Source organism: Gopherus flavomarginatus, chromosome 5 (assembly GCF_025201925.1).
Source record: "Gopherus flavomarginatus isolate rGopFla2 chromosome 5, rGopFla2.mat.asm, whole genome shotgun sequence".
NCBI classification, from domain to species: domain Eukaryota; kingdom Metazoa; phylum Chordata; order Testudines; family Testudinidae; genus Gopherus; species Gopherus flavomarginatus.
Window position 1 is genome coordinate 154303284 of NC_066621.1, and position 24517 is coordinate 154327800.

The following is a 24517-nucleotide window of genomic DNA, read 5'->3' on the forward strand; positions in this document are numbered from 1 at the left end:
CCAGGGTTGTGAGTTCAATCCTTGAGGGGACCATTAGGGATATGGGGCAAAAATCTATCTAGGGATTGGTCCTGCTTTGAGCAGAGGGTTGGACTAGATGACCTCCTGAGGTCCCTTTCCACCCTGATATTCTGTGATCTGTTTCTTGTCTTATACATAGATTGGAAGGTCTCTGGAGCAGGGGCTCTTTTCATTTTGTGTCCGTAGAGCATCTAGCCCCATGTGGTCTGGTTCATGACTGGGGCTCATAGGTGTTACTGCAAACAAGTACATGATCACATATTATTTTTTCCCCAGGACTGTGGCTTCACACAACACACTGGATGGATGGGGCTTACTGAATGCATAGGGATTCAATATTTCTTTTTATTCTCATTGGTCAACATGTGCCTCTATGCATTATTGACTGCACACCATCCATGCCCTGCACTGAACACACAATTATTCATTTCCTACTGAACTTTTCTATGGTGCGGCTTATCGTGCTGAGTTCTTCACAAACATTAATGAATTTATCTTCACAATACCCCTCCGAGGTACGAGTCCTACACAAACAGTTTCATTTGCTATACAACTCAATTCGTTCTCAGAGCACCACCCATCCTCAGTAATTGAAGACTATCATACTGTGGACTTCTGTTCTCTCCCATCCCTGGCTCCTGCCTCTCTTCTCTCATCCTTGTTCCTATGTTCAGAGCTTTATAATTTGGCCAAATTTGGGCAGATTTTCACAGGGATGGCAAAAGGCACATCCCTGACTCCAGGGTGACCCGATGGCAAATTTTAAGTCCCTGTTGAAAAGTGTGGAGTTGCTGGAGCTGTTCAAGGATATAGCTATGAGAATTTTTGTTTTTAACCTGGATAAAACATTTTTTCCTAACCTCAATCTCAGAAAAAGCAGAACCATTTTTAGCTGAAACTTTCCACAAAAATTCAGCCTTAGTAGACACCTGGCATGGGAAATTTCAGCTTGAGTGGCTTAAGTTTGGCAAAATTAAAAGCAACTGAAAACAGGGTCTTATAAAGGTAAAATGTCAAGCAATCCTAACTCTAGGTGTCCTTACCTGCGCAGCCAATAAGAATTTGCCACAAAAGGGGGTCACATGTATCTACCATGAATTAAGGAGAAAAAAAAACAAAGGAAAGAAATGGGGAGAGGGAATGACCAAAGTACAGTCAGTGGCACTGCATTGCCCAGGCAATAGGAGACTAAGGCCCAGAATCTCCACTGTCCTACCCCTTGTGTAATCATGTACATCAGCGTAACAGGGGCATAAATTCTTACCATTCTCGCTGAGTGGCGTTTTACGCCCACTTTGCACTGGTGTCAGTGATGCACGAGCCAATGGAGAATCTGGGCCTCCTGTCCTTAACTAACAATAGAACTAGCAGCCCCAGGGCAAACTCAGCAGCTTGGCTCTGTTCTGTTCTGTATTGGTTTATCACTGCACACTCTGAGCACCTTCCAATAGTGCATTAAACAAAGAGACAAAGATCCCTCACTTGTTCCCTCATCCTCGCTCCGGTGTGTGCAGTGGTGTGGCTTGTTTGGGTGGGGTTTGGGCTGGGGCGGGTTAAATGTACATGTTGCTCTGTATTTATGTTAGAAAAGGCCAAAGAAATGTGCCTTGCACTTGGAGCTGAAAGTGGGGAGCTCTGTGATAGTCTTTAGTTCCTGGGTCGAAGGAGAGAGGAAAACACTATTAAAATATTTTTGTTTTAAAAAGCAATTGTTTGTAGTTTGAGAGTCTGCACCAATGTTCCGTTACTGATTTGGGATCCTTCCCCACCGGAACAAATAACCAAGGATCATGGTGGATTCTCCATCACTAGCAATTTTTAAATCAAGATGTTTTTTTCTAGAAGATCTGCTCCAGGAATTTTGTTGTGGAAGTTCTATGGTCTGTGTTATACAGGGGGTCACAACAGCGTTTCTAAAACTCCATTGCAACGCAACCGCTTCTGACAACAAAAAATTGCTAAGCTGCCCCTGGAAGGGAGACTAACAGCTGAGCCCCTCCACTCTTGGGGCAGGAGGGGCAAAGCCGAAGCTTGAGGGCTTCAGCCCTGGGCAGTGGGGCTGATGCCTGAGCCCTGCCACCCAGGGTTGAAGCTGAAGCCAGAGCCCTGCTGCCCAGGGCTGAAGCCCTCAGGTATGGCTCGGACTTTGGCTTCAGCCCTCGATCCCAGCAGCTCTAACACCAGCACTGGCAATTCCATTACAACAGGGTCATGACACACTTTGGGGTCCCAACCCACAGTTTGAGAACCACCGGCTGATCACAATGGTCCTTTCTCGCCTTGGAATCTATGAACAGATTCCTTTTGCACAGAGCTTTGTATTTCATCGTCCAGAAATAATTGAAAATAATAGGCCAGGTTTAAATACAAGAAACCAAATTTTCCTCCCACTTATACGTATTGAAATCAATAGTGTGGCACTGTTTTTGGCCCAGTCTCTCCCTTAATGAGGTCCCAAGGTTGGGGAGAAGGCTTGGGGTAGGCATCCACACTGCAGAACAGGTGTAAAAGCTGTGTGCGTACTGTAAGCCCTCTGCTAGTTTCTGGCAGCCCGCTGGGTGCAGCTGGCTGACTGACATTCAGGATTTGGGCAGATTAATGTGTCGCATTAAATACGTTATCACTTTAATCATAGGAAGTGGCACTGATGTGACACTTGAAGCTGAAACCAGGCAGACAGAACAGTAATTTATTTATTATGTCCATTGTGGCATGTGGTCATATTCCCATTCACTAGCCCCTGCATGAGGGCATAAGGCCTGTTGTATGGTCATGTAGGCTGTGATGATCAAACAATGTCCACCCTTCACAGTTTCTGAAGTTTAATGGGTTCTCCTGTGCTGTAGCTAAGGTAACAATCCTATCTTCTGAGTCAAAGAGATCAGACCAGCCTTCCAGTAAGAGAATCTCACCGATATTGTCATAATGGGAGCAACGCTCTGCCACACAGCCCCGACATTTTACTGGTGTCATGCAATACTGCTTGAAAACAGTTTGCTAAGTGCAGAAAGATCAATGGGATCATATCATCCCACTTATCATTCTCTAGGCTGGTGAAGTATCCCCGTTCCTGAGGGACTTTATTCTGGGTTGGACTGAACCATGTCGGTCTTTGACTCCGAACTCTCTCTAATCATGTCTCTGCCATCCAGATCAAGTCCCGTGCTTTGCCATGCCTTGCAGCTTGCAGACAGGAGGAAACCATTTTGCTTCTGGTTCTTGGTTCAGTGCCTGAAATTAGCCAGAACTGGCTGGATATTGGCAGAAACTCCACAGCCAGTTAATCGGAGAATTTTTAATCAAACTGGAGATTTTTCTTCAAACCAACCACATGGAGGGGAACATGCAGACTTGAACTGTCAAGCAGAAAAGCGAAGAAAGCCTGCCGTGGGAGCAGCTGGTTGAGAGCAGAGCTATGTCTGCTGATCCTTCTTAAGCAAGCTAGAAAACTGCCTCTTCTGATGCATTCTTGTTTGAATACAGGACAACATTTTTGTTCGTTACGCTTATGCCTTCCACCTTGTACTCTTCTACCATCTAAGGTGGAAGATTCAAAATGGTCGTAAATATCAACAGAACAACATCATTCCATAGGGCCTGATCTATGGCCTACCAAAGTTGATGGGAGTCTCTTCCATTGCCTTCAGTGAGCTCTGGATCAGGCCTATAGTGTGGTACGAATGTCACATTAACATGTTACATTAAAATATCCAAGCTGAACAAAGCTATCTTCATGAATGACCTGCCTGCTGCCTGGAGCTGGTTCTTGGTTTGATTTCCGGAGTCATGATTATGAGTCTGTGTTAGAGGAGGCCAAAGCAAAACTTTAGATCTAAACCCTCTGAATATTGGGGAAGTTTGAATCCAGTTCTGGATCTTCGCTTCCTAATTTGGGCTCATCTCTAAACAATATAGACCTAAATTGCTGCATGCTTGGCCTCAAAGCCAAGAGGAGCAATATTTACCTTGACAATATACACTGTGGCAATGATGACAGTATCAACTCCAGAGAAATTAGAACAGGAAAAGATCATGATGTAGGCCAGAGATCTCGGCCTCTAGATCCATAACCTCAGAGTATTGGGTGATCACAGGATGACTATGAGCCACTAGTGTGATATGGCTGTGAAAAAAGCTAATGCGGTCTTGAGATGCATCAGGTGAGGTATTTCCAGTAGAGATAATGAGGTGTTAGTACCGTTATACAAGGCACTGGTGAGACCTCATCTGGAATACTGGGTGCAGTTCTGGTCTCCCATGTTTAAGAAGGATGAATTCAAACTGGAACAGGTTCAGAGAAGGGCTACTAGGATGATCCGAGGAATGGAAAACCTGTCGTATGAAAGGAGACTCAAAGAGCTTGGCTTGTTTAGCCTAACCAAAAGAAGGCTGAGGGGAGATCTGATTGCTCTCTCTAAATATATCAGATGAATAAATACCAGGGAGGGAGAGGAATTATTTAAGCTCAGTACCAATGTGGACACAAGAACAAATGGATATAAACTGGCTATCAGGAAGTTTAGACTCGAAATTAGATGAAGGTTTCTAACCATCAGAGGAGTGAAGTTCTGGAACAGCCTTCCAAGGGGAGTAGTGGGAGCAAAAGACATATCTGGCTTCAAGACTAAGCTTGATAAGTTTATGGAGGGGATGATATAATGGAATAGCCTAATTTTGGTAATTAATTCATCTTTGACTACTAGCAGTAAATATGCCCAATGGCTTGTGATGGGATGTTAGATGGGATGGGATCTGAGTAACTACAGAGAATTCTTTCCTGGGTGCTGGCTGGTGAGTCTTGCCCACATGCTCAGGGTTTAGCTGATTGCCATATTTGGGGTCGGGAAGGAATTTTCCTCCAAGGCAGATTGGCAGAAGCCCTGGGGGTTTTTCACCTTCCTCGGTAGCGTGGGGCATGGGTCACTTGCTGGAAGGTTCTCTGTACCTTGAAGTCTTTAAACCATGATTTGAGGACTTCAATGGCTCAGACACAGGTTTGATACAGGAGTGGATGGGTGAGATTCTGTGGCCTGCATTGTGCAGGAGGTCAGACTAGATTATCATAATGGTCCTTTCTGACCTTAAAATCTATGATTCTATTGACACCATAGACCTCTGAGTACCCCATTCACCACATCAAACAACATACTACGGAAGAGAGAAGGGAGCAGACATGGCAGTACGTTTTGTTTTTAAAAAGTCTGTATCCCCAATCCTGTAATGAATTCTGCACATGCTCAGGGACCCATCTCCATAGAGCTCATTGCAGGATTGGGGCCAAAAGCTATAATCATCCAGTAATAACAATTAATGGCTCTTTTAAGTATTGTAGATGGTGGGTAAAGGTATGGGGGCAGATTTAAGGTTCTTTGTGGAACATTATCTCTGGATTTTCTTACTTTCAGACATTTAGTTCTTGTAATTAGTCTATAGCATTCTAATCATGTTTTGAACAAATGGATATTTATGTATAACCTTAGTTCTGTTAAGTATCAGAGGGGTAGCCGTGTTAGTCTGGATCTGTAAAAGCAGCAAAGAATCACGTGCATCCGACGAAGTGGGTATTCACCCACGAAAGTTCATGCTCCAAAACGTCTGTTAGTCTATAAGGTGCCATAGGATTCTTTGCTGCTTTCTTAGTTCTGTTGTAACTCAGTTTTTGGTTTGGGAATTTTAAATTGTGAATAAAGGACACACAACAAACCAAAACTCCAAAGAGTTGTGACATTTGCTTCACGATGGCAATCTATAAACGGTTTCACTGAAGAACCTTATTTTGCCTCCTCTGCTTACCTCGAACAGTCGCTTTTGCCACAAACAGCCCTGTTGATTTCAGTGGGACGACTCGCAAAGTACACTATTACTCCAGGCGAGCGTTGCATCATGTACCAATAAATTACAATGAAACTACTTTTAATTGAAGTAAATGGATTTTAAAATTTTAGTTTGTAAAGAAATAATTGAGTCAGATCTTGTAAGAATAGGTTTGCTCTCTGTTATTCAGAGGGTGTTCTCTCTGGCATACATATCTGAAATTTTGCTGTGAAAAGCTTTGTGAGACTCGCCCACGCTCCACTTAACCATGGGTTCTGTCGTTGCTGTGGGGGCTGATGCAAAATGTTCTTTCACCCGCTTTTGCTTTCCTGCCTCTGCCTTTAAAAATGTCACTGAGAAACCTGTTCACGACAGACTCCTGTCGTAAGAGACCACCCCCAAATGTAATGGGCCAGATTCTGCTTTTCTTTGTGCCAGTGTGTATCCAGAGTAACTCCCCTAAAGTCAGAGATTCTCCAGTAGAGAAAGGTGCAAGATAGAGCAAAATCTGGCCCACTGAGTATAACTCTGCTCTACATGTATTAGCAGGCCCCTTCGATTATTTTGGGGTGGTCTTTAAGTTGTCATGAGGAAGCTTTCATTGCAATCATCATGATGGCTTCCTCTAGCCAGTAACATAGGTTATCATAGAAGATGCAAGCAGGAGCTCTGCAAGACTGCAGGTAAAGTCACTTTAATCCCTTCCCTCAGCACCTACCATGGCTATCATGATTAACAGCATATTTGCTTATTTTGGAGAGGTTTTGGTTTGAAGTAACCACTCAGAAGTAAAAAGCCAACTCAGGTTGACTCAACTATGTTATAAATCTCCCAGTACAGAGCAGGTTATATGCATTCATATTCCACCTACTTAGGTGTTTTGATTCTATGGTGAAGGGAGACATATATGTATCTTGAGACAACATCTTTCATACTCAAGTATCAGAAAATGCTTTGTAGCCTTTATAGCCTATACATAGAAATACACCATAGGGAATTTATTTCCTACAAGCGAATCTATAGATATGGAATGGTCACCAGGTCAGCTTTTCAGGAGAACGACCAAAATACAGGGAAAGTAGCAGGCTCAGGGAATAGGACCCAACTGTTTTTATCAGAGAGTCGAAATCATCAGTAGGGCTTCTGTTTTTCAGGTTTATTAATTTAATTTTTCAGGGTTTATTTTTAGCAATTTTTGAGTTTTATGTAGATATCCAAAAATTGAGGGTTGTTTATACTGTAATAAGTAATGTATATTCCAGGCCTGCACAACATGTGGCCCATGGGCCACACGGGCAAGTGGCGGCGCTGTCGGGTTCGCCTCTGCCCAGGGGGGCCTGACCTCACAGCCCCGCACGCGTGCACCATGCTCCAATCGCCCCAACGGCTAGAAGAGCACGTGTCTCCATCTCCCACTCCCCATGCCTGGCATACAGTGGGTGCGTCACTTCTGGGGCCTGCTGAGGCGGGAACCGTTGGGCACGAGATGGAGCCGGTAAGTGCCGAGCAAGGGAAGGTGCCGCGCTCAAGCCGCAGCTCAGGGCGGGGGGGACTGGGCTGAGACGCCAGGGCAGAGTGGCTACTGCGCTGGTTGCTCCTAGAGCGGCCTCTGTAGTGATGGGGGAGTGTTTGAACTATCTGTGGGCAGCGAGGAAATCCGTGGGGGAGACGATGTGTGTGTGGTGTGTGTTGCACCTGCCCTGCCCCAACTGCTGCCCCCTTCCCTGGTCCAGGGAGCTTCCTCTCCCACAGCCCCTATCACACTTTCCCCTCCCCGCAAGGCTCCCTGTGTTTGTATGTTGGACAGTCACATCCAATCCCTTCACACTGCCCTCCTTTCCCTTGGTGGGGGATGACGAACCGAGCGGGTTGGTGCGCAATGGTGGTGAGGCTTTATACTTGGAGGGGGGGAAGGAGGCGATCGCCGAGTCGATGGCTGGAGGGAGGCATCTATTTTCAGTATTTTAATTTTTAGTACTGAGTGTGCAGTAATAAAGTGACCCCTGAGAGGTTGAAGAGGGGTGTGATAGTGGGGCCGAGCAGGGAGGGGGCGGGCCCTATTTTACTGTTGTGATCTGGTCACCCTATCTGCACCGTTTCTTTCCCTCTCTACAGGCTTCCACACACCATCAGTGCCTTGCTAGTGTGCGACGCACCATGAGATATCTCTTCTCTTTGTGTGTGACTGTGAGTGTTTCCCTTGTGTGTGAATTTATTCAACAAAATCTTGAGCTTCATAATGGCTACCACGAGTGAAAAGAAAAAGAGAAAAATAGAATCAGAGTTTTCAACACGGAATGGACGAATAAATACTTATGTACTGTTTCCGAAGACAAAATACTGTGCCTCGTGTGTCGTGAAATGTTAACCATTCCGAAAGAATACAACCATCAGCGGCACTTTGAAACTAAACATCCCAATCTCACCAAATTGAACCCAAATGAAAAAATAATTAAAGCAGCGAGTTTAGCGAAAGACCTTAGTGGAGAACAGCAAATTTTCAAGAAAGTGAGCACTGAGAACGATAAAGTTATTAAAGTAAGCTTTCAAATTTTTAAGGAAATTGCTGCTGCTGGGAAATGCTTCACAGAAGGCGAGTTTTTAAAAAAGTGTATGTTGATTGCTGTATCTGAGTTATGTCCAGAAAAGAGGGGAATATTTGAGAATGTCAGTCTATCACACATGACTGTACAGAGAAGAATAGCCAACATTTCTACCAATCTAAGTGATCAGTTAAAGCAGAGAGTCAGTGAATTCTGTTTTTACTTCCTAGCTATGGATGAAAGCAACGCTTTAAAAGACACTGCCCAACTTCTTATTTTTATTAGCGGTATTGATAAAAACTTTGAAAATTACTGAAGAACTTGTTGGCATGTGCTCCATGACGGGTCGCACAACTGGAAAACAAATCTCCAGTGAAATGATAAAGTACATGAATGGTAAGTCGGGATTAGATTTTACAAACTTGGTGGCCATTTGTACTGATGGTGCTCCAGCTATGTGTGGAAAAAATATTGGAGCAGTTACTCTTCTTGAAGAATATATCAGTAGACAAATAAGCAACCATCACGGCATTATACATCAGCAGGTTTTGTGTAGCAATGTCTTAAAATGTGAGCATGTAATGTCAGTGGTAGTTCCCATTGCAAACTACATCTATTCCAAAGGACTAAAACATAGGACATTTCGAGCCTTTCTTGAAGGGGTAGATGCCGAGTGCAGCGACTTAATCTACCATACGGAAGTGAGGTGGTTGAGTCGAGGAAGAGTGCTCCAGCGTTTCGTGGCTTTGAAAGAGGAGGTAGCAAAATTCCTAGAAAATGGGCCAATAAGATTCCCAGAGCTTGAAAATGAGCCCTGCATTCAAGATTTCTTTCTTTTGTGCTATTACAGCACACCTGAATGATCTCAACATTCAACTTCAGGGAAAAAATCAACTTATATTTCCAATGTGTGCAGCAGTGAAAGCTTTCAAAATGAAATTGAAACTTTTCAGAAGTTAGCTGTCAAATGGTGAAATGTGTCACTTTCCCACTTGTGCACAGCATATCCCTCAGCACAAACATGCCACGTTAGGAGAAAAAATATGCTATGCACATTCATCTTTCGATTGAAGAATTAGACAGAAGACATACTTTGTCTAAATAAGAAGACGTCCAGTTGAAGCTGATTGAAGATCCCTTTTCTGTGGATCCAGAGGAAGTGCCAATAGATTTGCAGTTGGAGGTTGAACTTCAGTGTTTGGCAATTTACCGAAATAAGCACAGAGAAAGCAGCCTGCGGGACTTCTACAAAAGTCTGGACGATGAAAAATACAAGAATCATATCGAAGTTGCACTGAAAACGTTCAACATTTTTGGAAGCACTTACATATGTGAACAAACATTTTCCATCATGAACATGAATAAAAACAAACAACGTTCTTCTCTGATTGACGACCATTTGGAAGACATTATGAAAATATCCACTTCAGATATGACCCCCGCATATGACAAGTTTGTTGCTGAAAAGAGATAATATCTCTCATTAAATTTGCAAGGTAATTATGAAAAGTACAAATGTTTTCTTTCAATGGAACAGGTGTTTTTCATTTTTCCATGATTTATAAAAAAAATAAAATAATTAAAAAAATTGTTTGCTCTAATTGAAAAATTCTTAAAGTATCACACCCCCACCCCCAAACCTTCCTTTGTGGCCCACAGCTGTTTCAGCAGGATGGCACTGGGGAAGGAGGGTTTGTTTCCGTGGAGCGGGCCGTGCTGGGGGGGGTGTTGTGTTTCGGGAGCGGGGGCTGGGTGGTGGTGGTGGTTTTGGCAGTGCTGGGGGGTGAAGTTGGCCCTCAGCTGTTTTCTTTGGAGTAATATGGCCCTCACTGCTTTACGAGTTGTGCAGGCCTGGTATATTCTATATACAATTTACAGTGGTATACACTCGAGTAATCTCTTTGTAATGTTCTCTAGTGCACTTTAACGAAGTACTGTTTCAAACACCACTATGCTAAAGTGCAATAGGGAACCTTTAGTGCTCACCAGCTGGGTCTACATGGACCAATTAATGTGCAACACATAAGTGTGCTTTAGAAATCACACCTCCATTGTCTGTGTTACTCCATGTAGACAAGCTCTTCCATATAAGTAACCATTTCTGGTGTTTATTGGATAAACACCAATTTTTGAGGGGGGGGGATGTTTTATCAGTGTTTTAGTTAAAGTCAAAAATTAGAAGGCCTAATTATAGGCCACAAAGAGCAGATACATCTCAAGATGAGATCTGAAGAGTCAGATACAGACAGAATTGTTCTGACCACTTCAGTAGCCACCTGGCATTGAAGCCAATGATCAATTTTGCAGCTAAATTTCATTTCCACACATTTTTTTCCATTAGGAAGATTTCCTCACATCTAACAATGGCATGATTGAAAATTTGGATTTTCAGGGTAGGAGCCATCAATATCTTTTCAGAATGCTTAGCACAGTGGAGCTCTGACCCTGAATGGGACATCTGGGTGCTACTAGAATATAGTTCTTCTGCCCAGAGTCAATCCCGTCAAATGGGGTCCACTCTACCAGTTCTCTCCTACTAGAAATATAGCTATTTAGTCTTAAAAACACAAATAATAGATGTTACAGCGTTCTCCCATTTTTAAAAAATGTCTTATTTTTCTCAGATACAACTCGGATGCCACAGACATAATATGTCATTGTAATTGAGCCCGATTTCCATCTTGGGCAAAGCTTTCCTTCCTGAATCATTGCTCTGTTCAGGAGGTCAACATGTTGGTCCTTCTTTAATACACAGCATCTGAGTTACAGTAACATTGTCTCTCCTAGAGTCTCACTACTAGAGGGAGCTCTTGCACAAACCTACCAGCTATTGCTACGTACTACTCATAGACTCATAGACTCATAGGTCAGAAGGGACCAATCTGATCATCTAGTCTGACCTCCTGCACAAGGCAGGCCACAGAACCCCACCCATCCAATTTTATACAACCCCTATCCCAGGACTGAGTTATTGAAATCCTCAAAAATGGTTTGAAGACCTCAAGCTGCAGAGACACCACCAGCAAGCGACCCGTGCCCCACGCTGCAGGGGAAGGCGAAAAACCTCCAGGGCACCTGCCAATCCGCCCTGGAGGAAAATTCCTTCCCGACCCCAAATATGGCGATCAGCTAAACCCTGAGCATGTGGGCAAGAGTCACCAGCCAGCACCCAAGAAGGAGTTCTCCGCAGCAACTCAGTACCCATCGCATGCAACATCTCCCCGCAGACCATTGAGCAGACCTATCTGGTGGTAATTCAAGATCAATTGCCCAAATTGACGATCCTATCATAACATCCCCTCCATATACTTATCAAGCTTTGTCTTAAAGCCAGGAAAGTCTTTTGACCCTACTACTTCCCTCGGAAGGCTATTCCAGAACTTCACTCCCCTAATGGTCAGAAACCTTCGTCTAATTTCAAGTCTAAACTTCCTAATATCCAGTTTATACCCATTCGTCCTCGTGGCTACATTAGTACTAAACTTAAATAATTCCTCTCCCTCCCTAACGTTAACCCCCTTGATATATTTATATAGGGCGAGCATATCCCCCCTCAGCCTTCTTTTGGCCAGGCTAAACAAGCCAAGCTCTTTGAGTCTCCTTTCATAAGGCAGTTTTTCCATTCCTCGGATCATCCTCGTAGCCCGTCTCTGAACCTGTTCCAGTTTGAATTCATCCTTCTTGAACATGGGACACCAGAACTGCACACAGTATTCCAGATGGGGTCTCACCAACACCGTATACAACGGTACTAACACCTCCTTATCCTTGCAGGAAATACCCCGCCTGATGCATCCCAAAATCGCATTTGCTTTTTTAACAGCCGTATCACACTACTACTCATTAATCTCCTTGTGGACAGAGATCTTTCTGCAATTTTTCACTCTTGCACTTTATGCGGTTCAACTGCCTTTCCAGAGTAGTCCCATTGTCTTAAACTACTGGGATGAGTAAGGACTGCCTGCGCATGAAAGGGGCTTGTGGGACTGGCCCCACAGATTGGGATCTCTTTGTGGCAGTCCCCCTGGGGCCTTTATTCATTTTGAGGCTGTGTACATTTACTGTACTAAATATTGAAGCAAAATCTGCCCTCAAACATAGCATGGGTACACCTAAGTAATTGGGGATGATGCCTGTGTATTTAAGAGGAGAACTGAGTCTTTAGGTCCAGATTTTGAAGAGAACTCAGCCCCTAGGTTGCAGCTGGGAGCTAATCTCTTTTGAAAAACTGGCCACAGTAGTGGGAGTAGAACTCTTGAACGTCTGGCTCTTAATCTCCTTACATGGTTGCAATTTATTTTCATGACAGCATGGAGCCAAATTTTCTAATATGATTTTTCTGTGCCAGAACCTCAATCTGTAGAAAAAAGTGTTTTTGTTGCTTGTTTGTTTTTTAAACCTCTGGAGGTTGTTGCAATTGTACATAAGAACGGCTGTACCGGGTCAGACCAAAGGTCCAACTAGCCCAGTATCTGTCTACTGACAGTGGCCAATGCCAGGTGCCCCAGAGGGAGTGAAGCTAACAGGCAATGATCAAGTGATCTCTCTCCTGCCATCCATCTCCATCCTCTGATGAACAGAGGCTAGGGACACCATTATTTACCCTTCCTGGCTAATAGCCATTTATGGACTTAGCCACCATGAATTTATCCAGTTCCCTTTTAAACATTGTTATAGTCCAGCCTTCACAACCTCCTCAGGCGAGGAGTTCCACAAGTTGACTGTGCGCTGTGTGAAGAACTTCCTTTTATTTGTTTTAAACCTGCTACCTATTAATTTCATTTGGTGACCCCTAGTTCTTGTATTATGGGAACAAGTAAATAACTTTTCCTTATCCACTTTCTCAACATCACTCATGATTTTATATACCTCTATCATATCCCCCCTAAGTCTCCTCTTTTCCAAGCTGAAGAGGCCTAGCCTCTTTAATCTTTCCTCGTATGGGACCCTCTCCAAATCCCTAATCGTTTTAGTTGCCCTTTTCTGAACCTTTTCTAGTGCTAGAATATTTTTTTTTGAGGTGAGGAGACCACATCTGTACACAGTATTCGAGATGTGGGCGTACCATGGATTTATATAAGGGCAATAATATATTCTCAGTCTTATTCTCTATCCCCTTTCTAATGATTCGTAACATCTTGTTTGCTTTTTGTCCACGCAGTGTGCAGAGGTAGTCATCTTCAGAGAACTATCCATGATGACGCCAAGATCTTTTTCCTGACTTGTTGTAGCTAAATTAGCCCCCATCACATTGTATGTATAGTTGGGGTTATTTTTTCCAATGTGCATTACTTTACATTTATCCACATTAAATTTCATTTGCCATTTTGTTGCCCAATCACTTAGTTTTGTGAGATCTTTTTGAAGTTCTTCACAATCTGCTTTGGTCTTAACTATCTTGAGTAGTTTAGTATCATCTACAAACTTTGCCACCTCACTGTTTACCCCTTTCTCCAGATCATTTATGAATAAATTGAATAGGATTGGTCTTAGGACTGTCTTTCCCTAACACTCACTCCGGATTCTGAATTGCAGAATCACAGAAATGAAAGATGGGAAATCTATTTGTTCCTCTTGTCCATGGGCCTGCCAGTGCAGGATTGTGTCTTACACTATATTAAATGCTATGGATGCTAAGGGAGTCCGATTCTCATTAGCACTTCATAAGTGCTCACCAGAGTCCAATGAAGGAAATGAATTTCACAGATGGGCAAACAAAAGCTGGGAATTTCTGTGCCACCGATGGGACCCAGCTTCCCTTCTCCCTTTGCAAGGGACACATTTCTGAACTCAGAACCTCTTGGCCTTCGTGTCGCAGCTGATGAAGATGAGACTGAAAATTGTTCTGGGAGAAATGCCAAACAAAAACAAATGGGGAAATACATCTACACAGAAAGCAGAGAGTACGTTAGGACCTGATCCAAAGCCTGTGGATACAAAGTAGTTCCATTGGTGAAGGGTTAAAATCCATGTGCATTTTATATAACAACTGGGTATATGGATTGTGCCAGCTTTTTTTAAGACCTAAAGTCCAGAGTTTGGTCAAGAGACCAGAGGCCTAGCAAATAGTGATTAGCTAAGAGAAAGCTGGGGTAAACAGATAATCTTGTTTTGCTAAAATAGGCCTGGTCAGCAAATTGCCAGGTGTTGGGACCAAGAACTAAATAATTGTGTCTTATTCAGAGTTGCAAATTGAACAAAGGATCTCTGTTCCTATTGTGTTAGTCTCTTCTGTAGGGAATGTTCTTCCCACAGATCCAACCTTAAGTTTATGAAAAGTTGGCACGTTGGTATAAGATATTGCATCCTTCCACCTCCCTTCCCAGGGACCAATGCCTGCCTTAAGACATAAAGGAAACAATCTGTATTGTCATACACTTTCACTGTTTCTTTGCTTTAACCCCTAGGAATGTAGCTGTTGGACAATCAAAGGAGTTGCTCCATTTCTATGGACCCCCAAATCAGAATTCAATATATATATTTTATACTAATAACATTTTATCAAAGTATTAATTAAATGTTAACTTGCTAACTTGAGACAATGGGCAGAGACATTATGTAACCTTTTAACCATTGGGTAATGTGCTATCTTGTCTTGCTGCAAAACCTATCCTGGGGTGTGGAACTGTCTACCCTGTCACTTTCCCCCACCCATGGAAAATCTATATATTCTATTGTAATCAATTGATTGACAGTGTGTCTGAGCCTAATAAGCAAGGTGACACTCCACCGGCACTGTGTGTAATAAACTCCTATGCTTGACCTCTACATGGTGTGGATTTATGTCCTTCAATTGGCTTCAGTGGGTTTTGGACGCTCTTAATGAAAATTTTTTTTTTTTTAAATGAGTCAATGTAGTTCTCTCTGGATGGAATTCACACCTAGCCAGCAGGTAAGCACAAGGCCAGTTCACCACACACATCCTCAAATCGAGCTTAAGTGATGTCTAGTCCTTGGGCTTCCTGCACAGGAGTAAGTTTCATTTGGTTCACTGTGCTCATGGGATTTTCTGTCCAATGGAAACAGCAGGAAGCATATGACTGCTGGGGACAATTCTTCCCCACTCCCAGCATAGCTCTTGCTACCCATTGACTCCAGGAATCAGATTTGTGCACATAGAATCATAGGACTGGAAGGGACCTCGAGAGGTCATCTAGTCCAGTCCCCTGCACTCATGGCAGCACAAGGTATTATCTAGACCATCCCTGACAGGTGTTTGTCTAACCTGCTCTTAAAAACCTCCAATGATGGAGATTCCACAACCTCTCTAGGCATTTTATTCCAGTGCTTAACCACCCTGACAATAAGGAAGTTTTTCCTAATGTCCAATCTAACCCGCCCTTGCTGCAATTTAAGCCCCTTTGCTTCTTGTCCTATCCTCAGGTTCAGAGAACAATTTTTCTCCTTCTTCCTAGCCCATGATGTAGCCTATTAACAGGCATATACTGGGCCCCACAGTCATTATAGTACCACAAGTTTATATGACAATGAATTGGAAAGGTAAAATAGCCCGTTATAGTGAGACATTAAGAACCTGACAAGCTAAAAGGTGAAAGTAGCTTATTTTTCAGAGAGCGGGAACATTTTCTCTCATGGTTGTTCAGAACATGGAAGGAGCAGCTTGCTGTTTCTTCCCCATAGAGGTTGAGACAGACAAGTGGCTCAGTTCTGCTGAGACAGAGATGGTGTAGATGTAGTTTGAAGGTCAAACTTTCCTTGGGCAGGGAATTTCCCATCTCCTCGCTCCCACAGCATGGTGTGGGGAGGTGGGGAGAAGAGAAGGTTTGCATTGAAAGGCAGTGCAGAAACAGCATATTTTCAGGATGGTTTGAATGTGAATGAGAAATTGCTTCCCACCCCAGAGGGCAGCATCGAAGGCGAGATGACAAGAGGCGGAGAAGGGATAATTGGCAGAGAGGTTTGAGAGGTGCAGAGGCCACCAGAGGAGGAATTAAGAGAATGATTAAACGTGCCTTATAGTGATTGAATCAAAGAGTCCAGTCGACTGATCTTAACAAAGAGAAGGTTAAGGGGTGACTTGATCACAGTCTGCAAGTACCTATGTGGGGAACAAATATTTAATAACGGGCTCTTCAGTCTAGCAGACAAAGGTCTAATGTGGCTGGAAGTTGACGCTAGGTAAATTCAGATTGAAAATAAGGCATAAATTGCTAATGATGAGAGTAATTAACCACTGGAACAATTTACCAAGGGTCCTGGTGGAATCTCCATCACTGATTATTTTAAAATCAAGATGGGATGTTTTTCTAAAAGCTCTGCTCTAGGAGTTATTTTGGTGAAGTTCTCTGGCCTGTGTTAACAGGAAATCATACCAGATGATCAAACTGGTCTCGTCTGGCCTTAGAGTCTATCAGAGCAGAGACCCACAGTAATATTTACATGGAGCTGCACGGGGTTTGTATAATGGTTGCCTGAAATTACCTTCAGAGTCAGGAGACATGAACTGAAGCATCTGGATTCGTGCGCACAGCTCCTGCAGTGACGCGTGCACACTGGGATATGCACATGCAGATGGAGCTAGTTAGGCACCTTGTGCGCACACACCGTTATTGTCACGGTGTGTATCAGTGCAGGTGGGTGTGCACGGGCACCTTGGCCTCCAACTTCAGAGTCTGTGGTCTTCAGTGCACTCATCACTACGCCACATGTCCCTGAAAAGATGGCAGCCACATGAGGGATAATCACCCTAAGGAAGCTGCTGGAGCTGCAGTAATTGGATTTTTGCTGTAAATGAAGTTGTTACACGGATTGTCTCCCGGGCTTTCGGAGATTAGACAATGGAGCCTAAGATGCAGCTTTGGCTGATGGGCCAATTTGCGTGATCTCTCTGCAGGGGCTGGACAAGCAGAGTATTTCCCAGATCTCAAGTGACCAGGTGCCTAAGCCTGAGATGAAAGGCCTGGTAGCCATGTGTCCTTGAATACTCACTGGTGCTGCTCCTGCAACAGGGGTGGGGGATTCTGTGGTTCAGGCAGTTAAATCTTCACTGCATCTCCCAACATCAGCCCTAACAACTGCCCGATGGCACACATTTTGGCTGCTACAGTATTGTCGGGTGCTCCAGCCAGCCTCCCACTCCTCAGCTAGAACCTCACCAAGCTGTGAGCCAGTCATTCTTCCCAGCCTACGGGCTGTGCGTCATGCCTGCGGAGGATGTTCAGCGTATGGTGTCAGTGAAATATAAAGCTCTCCAAATCAGGAACATACCAACTTTCAGACTTGTCTGCTGAAGCATCTTATTAACTTGGCATTTTAGTTTTGCTTTCATTTTTTTATTCTGGTTCTTATTTTAATCATCACCCATTTGTGCAATTTATGCATGCAGCAGCAGCAGCATAGGAATATCATTAACCAATGTATTAGAAGCCCTAACATGCCAAGCACTGTACCAACAATAAAAGACAGCCCCTTCCCCAAAGCGTGTACAGTCCAAATAGACAAAGGATGGAGAAGAAACAGGCCAAGTGACATACTCGAGGTCTCACAGCAGCAAAACAGGAACAGAAACCTGCTCTCCTGCCTCCTTGTCCCTAGCCCCGCTGACTGTATATTGCCTCAACAGAGCCTGCTGTGTCACACGATGAACCGATTGTTTTTGTACACGGGCCTTTTCCTCAAATGTGCCTCTTATTGTTTTGCAAAACACTCATGGCATAAATCTTGAACTCAAGCCAGGCTGTGCAACCATTGCCCATCCAAGGATTTAACCACACAACATAACACTTTCCTCCCCGTTTTGTTTTTCAGCAGTCTTTAAAACTTCTTTACTTGTGCATAAAAGTCTCTGACTAAAAATAATCCAATGCAGTTTTAATTCTTGGTATTGCCATTAAAGAGATATCACTCCGACTCACCGTGAGCTGAAATCCCTTTGTGCATGTATCACGGGAGTCAGAGCTCACGTGTATATACATGAAAGGGAAGAGTTAAAACTGGAATCTGAGGCTAACAAGCAACTTGGCTTTGTGATGTTTGATTGTACAATGATCAAGGTTGATTTAAATCAGTGATTTAAATCATGGGTTCTTGCTTGCTGATTGAAAGTATTGATTTGAATCCTGTTTTTCATTCATATTTTTATTTTCCTTTTAAAAAAGTTCATTCTCACTGGTTGGTAACCATTAAAACATGTTGATTTGCAACCAAATACAGCTGTTACTTATTTTTGGGTGCTTCTTTTTGCTAGCCAGAAGGATACATAAAATTGCTTAAATAAATGCTTATAGATACAGTGTTTCTTAATTTGAATATTTTTTATTTATAACATGGTGAAGGACATTTCTAATTTACCCAATAAGTTTTTACTTGGGATTTTTGTCAAGATGCATTGGATGGAAACTGGAATTAAATTAAAAGTGTACAGAACGAGCATTTTAAAATTAACTAAAACTGCTTTGAATGTGCTGGATGCACAAAGGAAAAAGTAAGTTTCTCAAATGTTTTGTATTAAAACCTAACTGATTTATTAAACAAAGGAAGGGATTTACTAAACTACCATTCACTCTGCTTAGTGAATTGAGAAATTGTTCCTGGTTACCATGGGGGAGATTTTCAAAGGTATGTAGGAGCCTAAAGATGCAGTTAGCTGCCTAGTGGAATTTTGAAAAGTGTGTAACTCCCATTGAAATCCACAGGAGCTAGGGAGATCCATGAAACTACTTAGGCACCTAAACATCAGACCTAGGTACCTACGTTCCTGTTTTTGATTCCTCCATTATCCATACAACTGCCGCCGAGCCCTGCAGGTGCCTAAATTCACTTATCAGAGAGGTAGCCGTTTTAGTCTGGATCTGTAAAAGCAGCAAAGAATCCTGTGGCACCTTATAGACTAACAAACGTTTTGGAGCATGAGCTTTTGTGGGTGAATACCCACTTCGTCAGATGCATTAGCTTTCGTGGGTGAATATTCAATACATTTGTTAGTCTATAAGGTGCCACAGGACTCCTTGTTGCTTTTTACAGATCCAGACTAACATGGCGACCCCTCTGATACTTAATTCCCACAAGAAATGCCTCAGGCACCTAAGTCATCTGACTCCCGGTGGCAGACGCCTGTTTGCAGATTGTTAACCGGAGCTGGGTGCCTATCTCAGGGATGGGCTGGACTTAGTGCACCCCCATCTGATTGGCATCTCCTACTGGCTAGCTTAGGCAGTCCACACCCAGCGTGTCGGCTTTTGTGGATCACGTTCTTAGGTGTGTATGTGTGTCTCTCTGTCCCCCCCTCTTCATTGTATAGGGAGCCCAGGTACCTAACAAGACTTTGTGGCTCCCCGTGTTCCTGGAAATTTCTAGGCGCTATGTTGTAGTGCGTAAATCCCTTCATGAATCCCACCCCATGTTCCCAACCTGCTGAGATGCTATTGAAAATCCCCCTCGGTGACCATCTGCATCTTTAGATGCTTGAAAATCTGGTCCCATGTCTTCAACTAGTAGATCTCATCCTCTCCCTTGTTTTTTATTCATAGATGGGAAGAGGAAAACAAGTTTTCCTGCTTTTTCCATCTCCCAGTCAGCTTCTCAACTCAATTAATTAGACCAAATGAAGAAAGTATTCTCTCTGTGCCTGCTCAGACACCAAAAGCCTGGAAGGCAAAAAGCTTTGCTGCACTCTAGAACCTGGAAGTACTTCCATGTGCAAAAACAATATCAGCTGTGACCCGGGGACCCCTCAATGACAACTGGCAAGAGGGTTTCTAGTAATATCCTGATATGTCCATTCTGGTTTATTAAAGGTCATATGAGATCTTGAATAAAAGCCAGGGTCATGCTGGTCCTTAATATCCTTGTGAAATGTTCGTGCAGATACCATGTAAGGAGTTGTGTATATGTTCTAAAATCTGTATCGAGGCAGAATTGACAAACAGGTTTTCTGTCAGACAAATGATGTTTCTTCAGAGGTCTCATGGTCAATATGTAAATAAGCATTGTAAGCCAACACAGTGGAAGCTGTAAGCATGCGCAGACTCACCCGGCGGTGCCTCCTGCTCGTTGTCTCGGGAATTAGCTCACCAGTTGTCAGAGCACCCTCTGCAGGCCAGGTGTGCCGCCTGTCCTCGGCCCCTGTGTCCCTCCTGGACCCTGGTGGCCTTGTCTTGGGTGCTGCCCCCCCAGCAGTACCCCACTCTGGATCTCCCCACCAGGGAAACCCCCACCCCTTATCCCCACAGTCATGGCTACTGCCAGTCACTGTCTAGCCCCCGTGCCCTGGGGCAGAGTGCAGTCTATCAGCCAATCACCACAGGCAACAAGGGGTTTGGACTGGCTGCCTTTACCTACCCTCAGGCTGCCCCTCTGTAACCCCAATACCTATGTCGGACCAGGACGGACGGACGGACCGACCGACCGACCGACCGACCGACCGACCTCCCTGCCTGCAGTCAGAGTGAGACTAAGCTGCTGGCTGCCCTGGCCTTCTTATAAGGCGTAGTTGCTCAGTTTGGGGCATGGCCCCAGCTGCAGCCACTTCCCCCAATCAGCCAGGGTTTAGCTTCCTCCCCTAGCCCCAGGCCTCTGCAGGGCTTTTCCAACCCCTTCTGGGCCGGAGCAGGTTTTCACCCTGCTACAGAAGCCCTATTTACATATTAATGTCAACATGGGAAGTAGGAGGTGAAATCAATAGGGAGGCAACACAGCAGAGAATAAGCCATGAAGATTATCTTGATGCAGGTACAGACAATGAATTTTGGAGGCTATAAGGATTAGGCAAGAAAATCACTCCTTTAACCTGCCCCTAGGAAATAATCAGGCAGTGTGATTACATTGATGAAAACAGGATCCCAACCAACCATGGTTGAAATGCTGCAAAGGATTTTGGGGGTGAGATAAACTTCTTTAGACAGAAGGTTTGTCTGTTAAGTTCAGTCTCTAGCAATCATGTGTTATTTGTGAGCCTTTTGTTTCCATTATCCTTACACCCTGTCTCTGGAATCTTAAATCTTTGGTAATAAACTTATATTTATGGTAAAAACAACTCTATCAGTGCTGTGGTATTCTACAAGGAGCTGATCCTGAGTTGATTCTCTCGGGCTGATGTGTACTCTGTTGGGGACAGCAGCGCTGGTATTTCTGTGAGTGTTGGTTGCATAAGGGGACTGGACACAACAAGGGGAACGCTCCAGAAAGAGGCAGCATAAATAGCTGCACATGGGCAAACCATGGAGCTAGAGGAGTGGGCACATGAGGTGAAGGAACACACATGCTAGATGCTGGACACTACAGGGGAATGCTTCAAAGGGGCGCAGGGCCTGTTGTTAACCTGCAAGGCAAAGTAAGGGCTGGCATAGCCGAAAGGAGATTGTTTAGGGGGCTAACAGGCTGGTGGTGTGTGATGGGCCACACCTCTTGTGAGCACCTCTTGTTGGTTGTTGTCCTCGTCAGTTGGGTCTTCAGTGGCTCAGTCCTCGATCCAAGTCACATACAGTCAAATGCATGAAGGAACCCCTTCTGAGGTAACATTGCCAAACAAATGGCTGGCCCTCCTCAAGGTCTTCAGTCCCATCTCTAGGCATGTTAAAATTCTAGCTCCTTTCTCAGGCTTCTAGTACTGAGTCTTATCCCCTTCTTGGGGCTTAGGCCACTTCCCCAGTGGCCAGTGAGGGGATACAGGCCAGCCCACTACTATGAGATGGGTGCCAACCCAGGGGCCCTATAGACAGCAGCCATGTACTGCTTCCCTTTTGTGGTCACTGCTGCTTCCCACTTTGTCCCTTCCTCTTCACCCTTCCCTCAGAGGTGAAGTTCAACACGTCTTCTTCTTCACTGAATGCCAGTGCCATCAGATCTCCTCTGCTGGTTCTCCCTTGAACTCCTGTGACCAGCAAGGAGCACCCTTGGTAAGGATGCTGCCTTTGGTGGGATACTAGTGAGAGTATCAATTCAGGACCACACTAAGCTAATACTAAAATAACTTGACAACAGGAAACAAATTCAATTCAGGACAAATTCCTTAGAGCAGGGCAGTCACAACCCAAGGCTGGGGGTTCTTTTATTAAAGCACATCAGACCAGCCAAATAGAGAGGACTTTGGTTTTACCCCACTGGGTAACCAGAAGTCATACAAGCAATTCCCTCAGACACTCCAATTCCCTTATATCACCACCAGCACAGCTCCTTATGAGGATGAATGGTTATGAAAACCAATACCCCAGTAAAAGGAAAAAGGTTCTACCGATCCCAAAGGACCAAGCCCCAGATCCAGGTCAATATACAAGTCAGATCTTACAAATCACACTATTCCCAGTCCTTTAGAATCTAACTTCTAAAGGTTTATTCATAAAAAGAGAAATGTAGATGAGAGCTAAAACTGGTCAAAGTAATCAATTACCTACAGCAATGGCAAAGTTCTTGGTTCAGGCTTGTAGATGTGATGGAATAACTGCAGGCTCAAATCAAGTCTCTGGAGTCCATCCACAACTTGGATGGGTCATTCAGTCCTTTGTGCAGAGCTTCAGTTTGTAGCAAAGTTCCTCCAGAGGTAAGAAGCAGGATTGAAGACAAGATGGAGGAGTTTCCAGGGCCTTTTATATTCTCTGCCATGTGGAAGGACCCCTTTGTTCTTACTGTGAAAAATCACAGCAGCAAGGGAAAGTTTGGAGTCACATGGGCAAGTCACAGGTCCATACATAACTCAGTTCTTTACAGGTAGTACAGCCACTGTTCACATGCTGCCTTGAACATTCCCAGGAAGGCTCCTCAGATATGGATTGGAGTCTCCCAAGGTTCATTGTCAGTTAAGTGTTTCTTAATAGGGCACTTAATCTGAGAATTCTTGTCTCAAGAAGCTGACCAAATGCTTCACTATGCGACTTAGAATCAAACACATTGAGATACAAGTACACAACCAATATTCATAACTTCAAATACAAAAATGATACACACATACAGGCACATGTGCCTTTTAACTGAACCTGCTGGGCTCTGATTGGCTGCTTCTCTGCAACCTTTCTAGACAGGCCTGGCAGAGCCACCTTCTCTGCTTCCTTCCTGGGGTCGGACCACAAGGCTTCCAACAAGGGGCCCCAAAGGGCCTGGTACACCCCATTGCATGGTGTCACAGAGCTGACACCCAGCTGAGCACAAGCAAGAAACCCTCACCCTAGAGGCAGGGGTAACAAGGTGACTCGCAGTGAGGTACCCCCAGAACGGTCACACCAGCAAATCAAAATGGAGACACTTAGTGCAGTGATTTTGTAACATATTTATAAAGTTTGAGTTCAACCCAAAAGTTTAAAATGCCCCCTTTCCCCCAGTTCTACATGTAATTAAAAAAGGAATACTTAACTCATTCAAAACTGAGAAGGGCTCACTGATGCAGCATTTTAGTATTTTTTTAAATGATGACTAGATTATAATAAGTTTAGGCCTTTCCATGAGTTGTCATCATTTCAAATTTAATTTTGAACAGGTTTATTTTTAAAAGAAAATTACATTTAATGTAAATTGTAAAAAAGAGAGAGAGAGAAAACCTAGATAAGCACGAAAAGAAACTCAATTTTTTTAAAATCATTTTTTTATCCCCTCTGCCTGTGATAATTTGCTCAGGTGGAGTGGTTACCCCATAACAGAAGGCAGCAGGTAGGGATCTAAAACACAAAGGAATTACCATCTTTCTCTTATACTGCTTCACTCCTGCAAATCCAGGGCCCTTCTATGAGCTTTCTGGCAGGGCATTGGTGTGCGGGATTCACTGGCTCTCTTTTTCAGGCTAGCTACTTTGGGTACTTATATTGAATTGCTATGCTAGGGTTTAATTATTTCACATTCTATAATTAAATAAATGGGGTTGTCTAGGTTGCTTAGTTACTCCGGCTAAGTGATTTGTTTCCTGTTGTCAAGTTATTTTAGTATTAGCTTAGTTTGGTCTTCCCCTCTTGAACAATAGACAGCTCTCCCAACTGGAGCCTGTAGGCTAGGCTAGGCTGAGGAGGGGCCACTGCCCCAGGAGGAAACGATTGTGACTTGGAGAGTAAGTATTCCTTCCTTCCTTCCTTGCTTGCTCCCTTGCTCCAGGAAATTCCTGCAATCCTGCAGCTCCACCAGCAGAGGAGGGACAGAGGCAAGGCCATGTGACTATGCAGGTCCAGCCGCTGAGCCCTTGGGGGTCCGTGCACATCAGC

At 44.0% G+C, this 24517-nt stretch overlaps 1 protein-coding gene across 1 annotated transcript in view; it reads right to left on the bottom strand.

Moving 5' to 3' along the window:
* Positions 1–24517, bottom strand: part of FRMD6 (FERM domain containing 6) — a 727784-nt gene that overhangs the window by 321240 nt on the left and 382027 nt on the right. The window lies entirely within an intron of this gene.